General features: G+C 40.6%; 1 protein-coding gene across 8 annotated transcripts in view; it reads left to right on the top strand.

The window, feature by feature from the left end:
• DPF3 (double PHD fingers 3) overlaps window positions 1-13,964 on the top strand; it is a 455,271-nt gene that overhangs the window by 32,400 nt on the left and 408,907 nt on the right. The window lies entirely within an intron of this gene.

Genomic DNA, 13,964 nt, shown 5'->3' with positions numbered 1-13,964 from the left:
CTGTTTGGGCTATTTTTGATTGCAGCACTTATTCTATAATATTTATTTCACTTTACCAAGCTCAGGGTATTCCTCAAGGGTTTGGTAATATGATTTTTAAACTGGTAAAATAAAGTGTTGCATGACAGTAGCTGACCAATCTCCACACATTGTTCATCCCCCTTGGCAGGACTAGAATAATGCAGTGGGGTATTTTGTAAGAATGGCTGTATAGTCTCATATGGTGGCTTGGGTCACAAAACTGGCTGAATGGAATTAAGTCTTTTGTAATATTGTTGCCATTTATATTTCAATTATGTCAGTGTGTACAGTTAGTTGCTTGAAGTCCAGCTTTAATATTAGGAACTTTTATTCTTGAAGAGGTCTTCATCTTTTAATAAGGGAAAATTGCTTTAAGTAGGTGTCTAAGTAAGTACTACACCATGTATGCTACAAGCTTACATGTCTATGTGCAGAGGAAACATCCCTATCTGAGGAACACAACAATCTATTGACTGAAAACTGATTTTATCTGGTCAATATGCTACCCCACTGATATACCGACTGACCTTCAAACACTGCCAAATCAATACAATTGAGCAAAAATTGTCTTAATTTCCTTGGGCATTGTGAACATAATTTAAAGTAATACTAAGCATACAATGTTTATTTGCTATCATCCTTTCTGTTTATGTATAAAAATCATGACACTCTATTTAATTCAATATAAGAAATCATCTGAGTACCTCATCTGAGTACCTTATTTATTCATTGCTGTTCAGAGGTCACATGATGTTTCCCAGGTTTTTTCTATCCTCATGAGAAGTTCTGAAGGATGAATTCCTAGTACTTTGCTGATGTATGAATCTGTGTTTGCACTGTGGATTGGTGGTGTGCCAGTCACATAACAACATACAAAATAAAGTCTTTCAGAATAGAGAATTAAATAACAACAAAGTGTTTTAAAGCTTCATACCACTTTATTTCAAATCAAATGTTTATAATTTTTTGCAATAACATGGTGTAGGTGATGTTTTAGTAGAAGGATAATAGCTTTCACTTTGTTCACGCTGTAAAGAGATCTGGATGAGGTTCTGCCAATCACAAGGCTCTCACGTTCCTCCAGCCTGTGTCTATGCTGTGTATGTGCTAAGACTAACTGGGAGGTGAAGCCTCCATCAATCACCATCTTACATCGCCCCCATAGTGTGTAGCAATATGAGGACATGGAGGAGGAGGGAGGAGTAGTGTCACGTACCACAGTGTATACGCCCACATGTGTGACTCTTTAGTCACATAGACTGCACAGATCAGAAAAAAGAGCAAATAGCTTAAAAGGGAATTGAAACTGGAGCATGCTCAGCAGATATCAACAGCTGGTCTATACAATCTCAGGCTGCAGCGGGGACACAGACAAAGAGGAAGCGACAGCAGGATCAACCAGGATTTTTGCAGTCTGCGTCAAACAAATGCTGTTGGATGACTACGTATGAACACAATGTAATATAACATGAGTGCTCAACACTCCTGTAATTTAGCATGCATTGATAGGTATTGATTGTTTGGGTTTAGTGATGCTTTAGTGAATGCGGTAAAACTGACTGCAGCAAGGAGTGGAATGGATCATGATTGCTAATTAAATCCCACCTGGTCCTGCTTTGGTTCCACATTCATCTATTCTATTCTTCCAATGCAGGTCATTGCTGAATAAGTCCCCCAGAGCCTTGTAAACTGTGTTGAGGAACACCTAGCACGAATGTTCAAATCATTCAGATGCCTTTTTGAAATGTTTATTGGTTAAGAGCATTAAATAAAGCCATCTTATTTTGGGAGATATGCCTTCCCCTTCTTGAGGGCTTGAGCAGTGGATTATTATACTCACGATTAGATGCAGTAGGAGACCTATGTAAGGGCTTGATAAAGATGGTCAGATCTTAACGACACTACGGATTACATCTCATCCACTGCTCAAGCTCTGAGGAAGGGCTGGAAGCCTTTCCCCAAAACACATTGTCTTTTGTTTAATGTTTCTGACCAAGAAACAACATTTCAAAAAGACCTCTGAGTGATATCAACTTTTGTACTAGGCACACCTCAATATCCACCCCAGAGTTTATCATCTGTTGCTGTACATAGGCACATGTTTGATACTTAGTTACTTGATGCAACCCGGCCTTTTATATTTTACCACAAAATTGTGTTTAATATTGTGCTTGTTTGCACTAAAATTAATTTTAGTGTATTTTTTCCTGAAAATATGGGTTTGATAAATAACTTTGCAAATGTCATGTGACCTAAAACATTACTAATGCAACCATTTTATTCTCCAGGCTATCTGCTTTCAGAAAATATATAATTTTTGGGGAGTTTACAGTTATGTCTTGCAAAATAATTCAGATTTTAATGTGTGCAAAAATAAAAAAAATTGCCCAGTAGGAAAGTGGTTAAAGAGGACCTGAACTGCAGAAACTGAGCCCATAACAATTTAGCCAGAGGGCAAAGTATTAATTGCCAGTATTGCCTGTGCTCCCCCTGCAGCAGATTTTTTTTCCCATTAAAAGCTTAGGTTCAGTTCACAGTATGAACCACATATCAATCACACACATTCCTGTGCAATTCATATGCGATTCAGTGCGGTGCGATTTGGAAACCATCAGAAAACTAATAGAGGGGACATTTTCCAATGGGGACACTTGTTTTGGTGATCTTAATAGCACACTGGGATTCCCTCACTTTGGAGAGCTTTCTTCTCACTTCCTGTTTTGGCTATAGGACAAAACGTGAATGGAAATCTCCCCAATGGAACACAGATGGTAAAAAAAAAAAGCAATTAACAGGGTTATAACCCTTCCGTACTCTTTCCACAATAAAGTAAAAGATTTGGCTTTAGTTACATTCTAAGGTGATTGTAAAGGTTCCCATTTTTAACCTAAAATAAAATGAGGTTTATACTTACCTGCTCTGTGCACTTGTATTGCACAGCGCTGTCCCTTATTTCCTCCTCTGGAGTCCCCCACCGGCACTGTCCACTCCCCCCCTTCTCTGTGTGCTCCTATAGCAAGCTTCTTGCTAAGGGGCCACATGTTCAAGTGTGCTCCCAAGCTGGGTTGTTTCCATCCATGGACACACCGCACAGCTTGTCCTCACCCCTCGCTCCCTCCTCACTGGATTTGATTGACAGCAGCAGGAGCCATTGGCCATCTGTCCTGTGAGATCAAGAACAGACCAGTGCTGCTGCAGTAAGGCACAGAGCTGGATCGATACAGGACCTAAGTAAGTATTTAGGGAAGAGGGCAAGCAAACAAAGTTTTTTTTACCTTAATGCTTTAAGACTTTAGAACCACTTTAATTGAGCAGTACATGTTACAGTATGTACAACTTTTACATTTTCACTTTTGTTTTTTTGTTTTTTGTTTGAAGGTTTAGTGTACGGAAACCCTAAACTGTTAAAATAAGCCAATGCTTACTGCTGCATTAACATTTGTTGACTTTTAGAATTTTCTGAGTAGCTTATCTAAATTTTACATTCCACCCTTTCCCTTCCCAAATCAAAACCCTTTTCTATTGGACAGAACTAATTTAGCACATTTTTCTGACTAACATGACTAGGTTAAATATTCTTTAGGCACTGTCTTATGAGGATTTTGGCATTTTTTTATTACAAAGGTGAAGGGTTCTTGCAGGGTAGAGCCATTTACTCTTAGTATAACCATACTACCATACCATAATATAAATATGTAAACTTTGTTTGATGCAATTTACGTTTTCTGAGGGGAAAATCTAAATGACACCATTCTGCAAGTTGATGACTGGATTTAGTTAGAGTCCTGGTGCACAACAGTTTGCAGTGACAGTGAAAGTGCTGCTGCTTACTGCCAGTGCAGGGGGTAGGGGCTTAATAGCACTGCCAATGACTAGCAATGCAAGGGGTGTTTAACCAGAAAGCCACTGATCACACGTGAGGGGGGGTGCTTAATAGTATCTCCCCTGACATCAATGTTAGGGGCTGTTTTTGCATCCTTTAACACAATTTCTTGGGTTATTACTTCACCCACTGCCAAGTTCTGGGGCATTAATATCGCGACCACTGACGACCATACTGGGGGTTATAATTGCAGTCACTCACACATATGTTGGTAGTTACTATTACTGCTAATTACACCAACGATAGGGCTTAGTTTCCTCCTACTTTCTCTTAGGTGTGTGTTGCAAAAAATACTGTAGGACCAGATTTTTGGTGTGTTACAGCCCACTTAATTGTACATTTTTAAATATGTCTAGTCACAGTACAATATAAATTGGGACTCCAGAGGAATAACACCAATAAACAATGTCAATATGTAAATAACATTTTTTGATGCATTATACATATATCACAAAAAAATCATCATAAATGATTGTAATCTTAAAAATATGTGAACATTATGTTCCTTTTGTATAACCATGTATCTGTTCCTGAGATCGTATTCTTATGTGACCATGTTTTGCGGGAAACCCACTCTCTTAGGGCCTTGGATCTTGCTATACAAAGACTAGTGGTCACATGTGAGATAATATGCTGGACGACCACGCCTGCTGGGCCCATGGGGAGGGATCTGATTGTAGAGCACCGCACTATTGACAACAAAGTCCTACAACTCCCCAAAAGTCAAGAAAGCCCCAAATAGACCATTTTTGGCTCCACGAATCCAGCGAATTGCTGAATGTAAGACTTAGCCAGACATTACCCAGAAGGGCCAAAAGATGCCCTCATCCGTTACTATATCGCCAACCCACACGAAGCACATGGTCAAAATGGCGACAGTTTCCGTCGGTCACATAAAAATAGGATCTCAGGAACAGATCCATGGTTATACAAAAGGGACATAATGTTCACATATTTTTAAGATTACAATCTTTTTTTGATGATTTTTTTTGTGATATATGTATAATGCATCAATAAAATATATTTTTTATATATTGGCATTGTTTATTGGCATTATATCTCTGGAGGTACATTCAGAGTCCCAATTTATATTGCCCTAGACATAGTTACGCTATAGGGATGGTATCTCCCAAGGTGAAAATTATTTTATATCCATCCTCCACATTTGCCCTACCTATAACTACATTAATTGTGAATTGGCCACCTAACTCAAAACAATGCACCTCAACACATAAAAACTCATTGCTCTTTTGCAGCCCTCTGGGAGTGTTGGGCCACACTAATAGTTGAGCACCAATGCTCTAGAGCAGGGGTCTCCATTGTAATTTTTGCTCCCACTGCCCACCAAGTCTATAGCATTGTTTGCTCCCAGTGATGCCAGGGCATTTCTACTACCATTGACTGCAGTCTGGTCCCCCTAAAGTTTGAAGTGCAGCAAACTGGCCCTTTGCTTCAAAAGTTTGGAGACCCCTCATTTAGTTGAAGGATTTCTGTGGACATGTTAATATTTTAGTAGCACTTTTAGGTCTGATATGATCTAATCAAGGTTATTTTTTTTTCTTAGTTATAGCTTAAGTTTAAGTTTGAATTTTATGGCATAGGTACATTGGTCAAGTTTGGCATAATGTAAGTATGCATATATCATGACTGAACGATCCCTTGGAAAGCTGTAGGTCACTAGTATTTGCCGTTACTACAGTGATTGCAGCAGTTTTTCAGGTTCAGTGCCAAGCGGCTGCCCTTCTGCATAGTATCCACAGGGGGTCACTCTTATAGTACTACCTCCGCATACAGGACACCTTGTATTTTTTTTTTTTTTTTAATGAAGGCATTCTCTGATTAGATGAGGTGGGACAGTGGTCACATGATCATCATCTCATCCCATCAGAGAATACCTTATATTCATTAAAAAAAAAAAAAAAAAAAAAAAAAAAGTGTTTTGTGAATGACAGGAGTTCTGAGCTAGGCAATGGACTCTATCACTGGATGATCAGTGGGAACAGGATGCACCACAGCTCAATTTTGAGTGTCATGGCAAAGGCTGTGAATACTTATGTACATGTGTTTTTTTTATTTTTTATTTTTAATAAATTGTAAAGATTTCAAAACAAACTTTTTCACATTGTCATTATGGAGCATCGTTTGCAGAATGTTGAGGAAAAAAATTAATGTAATCAATTTTGGAATAAGGCTGTAACATAACAAAATGTGGCAATATGTAAGTGCTGTGAATACTTCCTGGATTCACTGTAACTATGCAATGAAATTCATACCTAAACTTGTGCTTTCATTTTGGATGCATGTGGTTGCTTTTCTCTACATCTATGTAATATTGTATCATCACACACACACTTTTTTTTTTTTTTTTTCTTTTAACAAAGTCCAGTAGTTACAAATTGCCTTACAAGCAATTGGTAAGTAGTTTCTATACACCTATTGATATGGCATGCAATTTAAACTTTTGAAATTGATTCAGGTTATATTTTTTATTTAATTTGTACAAGATCATATACTTTTTATCTGTTTTTAGATGGGTTATAAAGTATTAATAAAGCAAAAACCTTGCCATTTTAACTTTCAAATGTAACATTTGAGCAATGTGGATAAACCCATGCATGATAACTACCTGGTTTCGGTTTGAGATATATATAATTTTTTTTTTTATTATGCATTCTTTTCCACTTGGGTATGTTTGAGGCTTTTGTGATTTTTTTCAGTTTGAGTAAGATTACAAATTTACATTACTTATACATGACTGAATATCTTGTAACATTGTAGCTCTAAGGTGTTTTGAATCGCAGGCAGAATCGCTCTGCTAAATGACAAATTGCAGAACCGTGTGTTCAGGTGCCATGCATTATGACACCTGAACACGCGGTTGTGCCACAACTGTCATGTGATAAATCGTGGCAAACCGCATCACGTGATGCGTGTTGGACGAAAGAACTGTGCTGTGATTGCAGAGGGATTTGTCCTGTGACAATCGCAGCGGAACCACATCATGTTTTCAGGTGCCATTAAAATTAATTTGTAATATAATGAGTGGTTCCACTATTTGTCATTTTAGCAGAGTGTTTTGAAATTGCCCACGATTCAAAACACTGTAGTGCAATTGGGGCCTAAGTTTTAGCAATTGGCTGTGTTGTCTGATACACTATGGAAACTGCAGTATTTTATGTGCTTTGGTCATCATGTCAGCATTGACAAACAGTCAGGTTTAATTTTTCATGCTGTGGATTCTGGTGATGGTTAGATTCTGCTGTAAAAAAAAAAGCAGAATTTACCAGAATTTTACCAAAATAGATCCTGTATCAAAGAATATGGTTGCCCATACAAGGACCAGAATTTGGAAATGACACTACAAATTACCACTTTAAAGCCTAGCTGTCTAGGACAAATTTTGCAGACTCCTCATGCATTGGTAAACTTTACCAGGATGACTAATTTGCATACCTACATTTTTCTATATATTTTTAGTACTACATATTTACTTATTCAGTACAAAACAGGCTGATACAAAAAAAAATAAATATATACAGTGGGGATCGAAAGTTTGGGCACCCCAGATAAAAATTTGTATGTGCATAAAGAAGCCAAGGAAAGATGGAAAAATCTCCAAAAGGCTTCAAATTACAGATTAGACATTCTTATAATATGTCAACAAAAGTTAGATTTTATTTCCATCATTTACACTTTCAAAATAACAGAAAACAAAAAAATGGCATCTGCAAAAGTTTGGGCACCCTGCAGAGTTAATATCTTGTACTGCCCCCTTTGGCAAGTATCACAGCTTGTAAACGCTTTTTGTAGCCAGCCAAGAGTCTTTCAGTTCTTGTTTGAGGTATCTTTGCCCATTCTTCCTTACAAAAGTCTTCCAGTTCTTTGAGATTTCTGGGCTGTCTGTCACGCACTGCTCTTTTAAGGTCTATCCATAGATTTTCAATTATGTTGAGGTCAGGAAATTGTGAAGGCCATGGCAAAACCTTCAGTTTACGCCTCTTGATGTAATCCCCCGTGGATTTTGAGGTGTGTTTAGGGTCATTATCCATTTGTAGAAGCCATCCTCTCTTTAACTTCAGCTTTTTCACAGATGGCATCATCCAAAATTTGCTGAAATTTTATTGAATCCATTTTTCCTTCTACTCGTGAGATGTTCCCTGTGCCACTGGCTGCAACACAACCCCAAAGCATGATTGATCCAAGCCCATGCTTAACAGTTGGACAGAGGTTCTTTTCATTAAATTCTGTGCCCCTTCTTCTCCAAACGTACCTTTGCTCATTCCGGCCAAAAAGTTCAATTTTAACCTCATCGGTCCACAGAACTTGTTTCCAAAATGCATCAGGCTTGTCTATATGTTCATTTGCAAAGTTCAAACGATGATTTTTGTGGTGAGGACGTAGAAGAGGTTTTCTTCTGATGACTCTTCCATGAAGACCATATTTGTACAAGTATCTCTTTATAGTGGAATAGTGTACCACAACTCCAGTGTCTGCCAGATCTTTCTGGAGGGATCGTGCAGTCAAACGTGGGTTTTGAATTGTTTTTCTCACAATCCTGCGAGCTGTTCTGTCTGATATTTTTCTTGGTCTTCCAGATCTTGCTTTAACTTCCACTGTTCCTGATGATTGCCATTTCTTAATTACATTCCGAACAGAGGATATTGACATCTGAAAACGCTTTGCTATCTTCTTATAGCCTTCTCCAGCTTTGTGAGCGTCAACTATTTTCAGTTTCAGTTTTCTAGACAACTGCTTAGAAGAACCCATGGTGCTGATTGTTGGGGCAAGGTCAGATGAGTCTGGGCATTTAAAACCTTTGAGATTGACATCACCTGGTCTTCCCAGACGATGATTGAAAACAATCTATGACACTGGCAGGTTTCAGCTTGGCAAAGGGGGCAGTGCATGCAATAAATTCTGCAGGGTGCCCAAACTTTTGCAGACGCCATTTTTTTGTTTTCTGTTATTTTGAAAGTGTAAATGATGGAAATAAAATCTAACTTTTGTTGACATTATAAGAATGTCTAATCTGTAATTTGATGCCTTTTGGAGATTTTTCCATCTTTCCTTGGCTTCTTTATGCACATTAATACAAATTTTTATCTGGGGTGCCCAAACTTTCGATCCTCACTGTATATGTAATTTTTAATTTAGTGGGGTACCAGAGCTGTTAGTGACAAATGAGTCTGACTGACAACGGTCAAGCATGCTCAAGTGAGTACTTTTCGAGCAGGAAAGGGTAATAAGTATGTTTGAATATGCTGAAATACAATTTACTGACCAAATGCTTATCATTTCTCTTTTATGAATGAAAGGGACCAAACCACTTTTACTCAATAGCCCACCTGTTTAAAAAAAAAAAAAAGTATGCTATGCTTTTAAAGTAGAACTATAGGCAAAACTTTTTCCTGACGCCAACATGGGAGCATATATATGTTATAGCTCCGCCCCTATATCCACTCACAGGACCTGTGTATATCTATAAAAGTCTGACTGAGAGCAACCTCCCCCATTCTCCTTTTTGTCCTCAAGATCTACACCTGCAAGATTGTGATGTTGTGATAAGTTCCTACCTGCCGACTGAGTTGGAGTCAGTCTGGGTTCAGCCTCTCCCAGGCCCAGTCCTACTCCTGCATCTTAGGTTGCTAAATGCACCAACAAGGTGGGGAGCCCTTTCTGGTGGTCTTTTGGGGCTCAGGAGTCCTCTAACCAGAGACGTGAGAACCTCATGTGCTGCACCTGAGCTGGTGTTTGCTGCAGTCTATGCTGCATCTGCTTCTCTGCACACCTGAGCAGAATCATGGTGCTGGAGTTAGGCTACGTTCACGCTAGCCTTGTTAGCAAGCAGCAGACAGGCGTTTGGGAAGCGTTTTTACCGTTTCCCAAATGCCTGGGAAAATTCTGCACATTGCAGCACATGGTGCTGTTCAAACAGGAGCGTTAGCATCGCGTTGCATCGTGGCAAAATGGACGCCTCTGGTCGAGTCAGGAGTTGAAGCCTCCTATTCAAGTCTATGGTGCTGCTCCACAAATGCCCGGCCTTCATTATAGGCATTTGTGGGGCGTTTTTAACGCTTGGCAAATGCCTAGCAACTTCCACTAAACCGCGCATGCGCCATTTGCGGAGCGTTAAAAACGCTCTGCAAACGCCAGACCAACGCTTGTCAAACGCTATAGGGGCGTTTGGCAAGAGTTGGAAAAACAGTCAAGTGTGAACGAGCCCTTAGTGCTGCCTTTTTCTTTTCTTCCACAGGTTAGTGCTAGCCTTTTTTGTCTTCCTCCCTTGCCTCTACCATCATTAGATGTTGTCCTTTTTCCTTTGTGAGAGTGATTTGGGGGGGGGGGGGGGTGTCAGCAGTTTTTTCCTTTCACCTGTGACCAGCATGTGTACACGATCTGGTCTGGGGTTTATGGCTGTTTCTGATCTTATGACTGGCTATGGCATCCACACATACACTGTGCAGAGGGCCTCATGTGGCGACCATCTTTGTTGAGGCATGTCTAGGCTTGCATGTGCAAGGTGGGTTTGCACTGGAAACATCTTCTGTTTTTTCTTGCTTGTGGTGCAGATGAATGAGGGGGGGAATAGGGACATGATTCAGGCACATGTCTCTGATCTGTTTGCTTATTTTTCTGAGTTTTTCATTTTATTTTCTGCACAGTGCTGACATCCTTGCTCCAACATGAGCCTTCTGCCATATAACCAAGACCTCCATGTGCTCAGGTAATGACCCTCTGTGTAGTAAGTAAGAAGAGGAAATAGAGTGCCTTTCCATTAGCGTGGCCTTCATCTTCTGGTACAACCTAGCCCGCTCTCACTCTTGCTTAAGGTCAAGCTAAAATAGCGTTGCCATGGCATGACGAGTCCAGTGGCTCTTCCAGCCCCGCAGGTCTCGCCCAGGATGCACATAAAGTTCCCAGTGAGTGTTGACATCTCTGCTTCCTTGAGCTCTAAGAGTGACAAAGGGTAAAAAGTGCTGAGCCTGCGTTGTGGACCTAATACCAGACTAACATGTCTGATGATATTGCCGCTGAAACCTCTCTAAGGACAAAGGAGGCTGGGAGCCAGCAAGCCATGGTTCTTCATGGACCAATGTTTAATGATTCTTTCATTCTCCAACTGCTTATGTCAGCAGACTCCGGGCACAACGTCACAGGAGTACAGGGCACCACAGTTAGCCCTTCTTACCAAGGAGGCCCCAAGACCATCATAGCCAGTTTTATTCCTGGCTCTGGAGGCACCTTTATCCAAGCCATTCACTTTTGCCTTGCACCTTGCTTCACCAGAGGTGTCAAAACAGTGGGAGCAGACCCATCTAGTCACCAATACAGAAGCTCAGTTCAATGCTCAAGTGAGTACTTTTCTGCTCCGTCTCAGAATAGACCAAGGAGCAGGGAGCATCTTTGGAACGTGGTATCTGTCAGTTTTGTCAAGGTTCCCAATTCAAGGGTCTCCTGGAAACAATTATGTCTTGCATTCCTATGCTACCTTTGGCACACTGGATTCTCTGTACGTGCCAAAGAATTACCTTTTTGCAACACAGAAGTTGGCACTTGAGCTGATTCAAAGTGCTTCTCCTCAGATGTGCAGGAGTCTCTGGTTATGGGTGTGGCAGGGGATCACTCGATCCCATATGGTAGGTTCATTATCTCGGACTATTGTCACCTTTGATGCCTGTGTTACAGGGTGGATCACCACCTGCAGTTACTATGTGCGCTGTCACCTCGCATTCAGGCTTGACTGGTTATTCTGCATGATGTTAACACAGCAGCAGTGTCATGCATTTAGAAATAAAGGAAACTCAACGGCAGGTTCCAATGGAAGTGGAACTATCATGTCCATGACCAAATGTAATCTTTAGAGGCTGCGGGCGCCCAGGATGCCAAAAGGGGCTGTGGCACCAGGTGTTTTTGGTTCCCAATTAATGGGTCTTTAATCAAAAAGATTCTGCCCGTATCACTCAAGTATGCAGCCTCCCTCAGATGAACCTGTTTGCCTCACCATCCTTTCACAAGGTGCCTCTCATGCTAACCTCATCCGTGGAGGAAAAGAACGCTCAATCAGCCAAGGAATAGTTGCCTAGCAAGTGGCTTCCCTCTACTTCCTTTGGTCATGAAGTTTCAGGGGGGACTGTTGTCCGAGAGTCTCACTGTGATGATAACACACATGCCCGATTAACCTGCAGGTCTGGGTTTTACCTCAGCCATGGAACTGGAGTCTGGACCAATCCCTTCAGCTGCCAGTGTTTCCACAACACCTGGCACAGGATTGATTGTAAATTGAGAGGGGAGGATTGAAGCATTAGGGCCATCCTCTTTCAGTGGTAAATCCTGCAGGGTTTCAGGAAGGATGCCAACAAATTTACTCTGAAGTCTGGAACAGGTTCACAGTCTTTGCAGCTGAGCATGATTTTGATCTAGCAACCCGGTGGTCGCACAGTTGCTATAATTTCTTCACACAGATCTGGATTTGGGGCTCAGCCTAGTTCTGTAAGGGCTCAAATTTCAGCTTCATCATATAGTGTGAGCTGCCAGGGGAGCATTTTAGGAGGTTGGTCCCTGAGACTTTGCTCTAAGGTGGAAAAACGTTTCCCCTGTGGGATTAATTCTGGCACTGGATTTCTTTGCCAGGACTCTTTGTTTGCACCAATAGAAAAGAATCTTCAGTAGGACATCACTCGAGAAGCAGTGTCCCTCGATAGCTTCAGGGGGCAGAGTTTTGGACCTGCAAGTGCTTCAAGCTACAGAGTCTTACATCTTCTTTCTTCTGAAGAAGTTGGGACCTATGCCCCTCGAGCACCTTTGTCCCCAGTTTTCATCTTACAATTGGTGATTCCATTCTTTCTGGCACAGATGGTACCTAACCTACACAAGCTGGATGTACCTGGTATCTAAGATTCCTACCTTGTAGCTGTTTCCTAATTTAAATCTTCTGGGAGGCTGTTTTGTTGTTCCATCAGGCAAATTCAGAGGAGTGTCAAGGTCATCCTGAAAACATAGTGCAGCCAAGCAAGAGCCTCCAGAAGTGGTAGAGACTCATTCAGCCAGGTCCATCTCTACATTTGGGGCAGCACATGCAAAGTGTCTATAAAGACTTTTGCAAAGTAGCAGGCTAGTTACCACAGTGCACCTGCGTCAGGCGCTACAGGGAAGTTCTAGGGGCTTATACATCAATAGACTTCAACAGAATGGTAGTGTAGGCTTCCACGTCCATTGTAATGCAGTTTGATTATACAGTTTAACCCTCCCTGTTTAGCTAGTTATTTATCACACCTATGCTGCCATGTTGGCATCAGGAAAACTGAAAATTGTATCATAATATTCCTTTCCTGACGCCAATCCATGGTAGCATACGAACGCTCCCTTGTTTGATCTTGATTGTAGGGAGAATGAGGTTGCTGTCAGTCAGACTTTTATAGACATACACACGTCCTGTAGGTGGATATAGAGGCGGAGCTATATCACATGTATGCTATCATGGATTGTTGTCAGGAAAGGAAATTTACTCTAAGTATGATAAAATATTCTGGTTTTTTTTTTTTTTTTTTAATTTTGGATAGAGTAATGGACGGTTATAACCCCTGTTAGTTTACTTTTTGCCATCTGTGTCCCATTAGGGAAATTTTACCTTCACTTTCGGTCCCATAGCCAAACAGGAAGTGAGGGAAATACCCGCAAATCAAGGGAATTCCTTGAGGACCCCCAGGCCACCAGAACTAGTGTCCACATTGGAATATTTCCCCTGTATTATATTTCTGGGGATAACCTAAAATTTAAGATTTTCTTTTACTTTCACCAATACTGGTAATGGTAAACAGGACAAAGAGTGTGAGTCCCCCACAGGTGGCAATAAAAACTGACCAGTATGTGTGGTAGATATATGTGAGCGCTCATAAATGGATATCAGCTGCTATGCACAAGGTAACCAAGTAAAACCTATAAATAATAGTGTGCAGAACTAAAAATATTATAAAAAGTTAAAAAGGTGTATACAAGTATTATAAATATTCACGAAATAATTCTCAAAAGTAAACTCATGCGATATAAAAAAAATATAGAA

The sequence above is a fragment of the Staurois parvus genome, unplaced genomic scaffold, assembly GCF_062004578.1.
Source record: "Staurois parvus isolate SC_StPar_1 unplaced genomic scaffold, SC_StPar_1.0 ptg000414l, whole genome shotgun sequence".
NCBI classification, from domain to species: domain Eukaryota; kingdom Metazoa; phylum Chordata; class Amphibia; order Anura; family Ranidae; genus Staurois; species Staurois parvus.
This window is presented reverse-complemented; position numbering and strand designations above follow the sequence as displayed.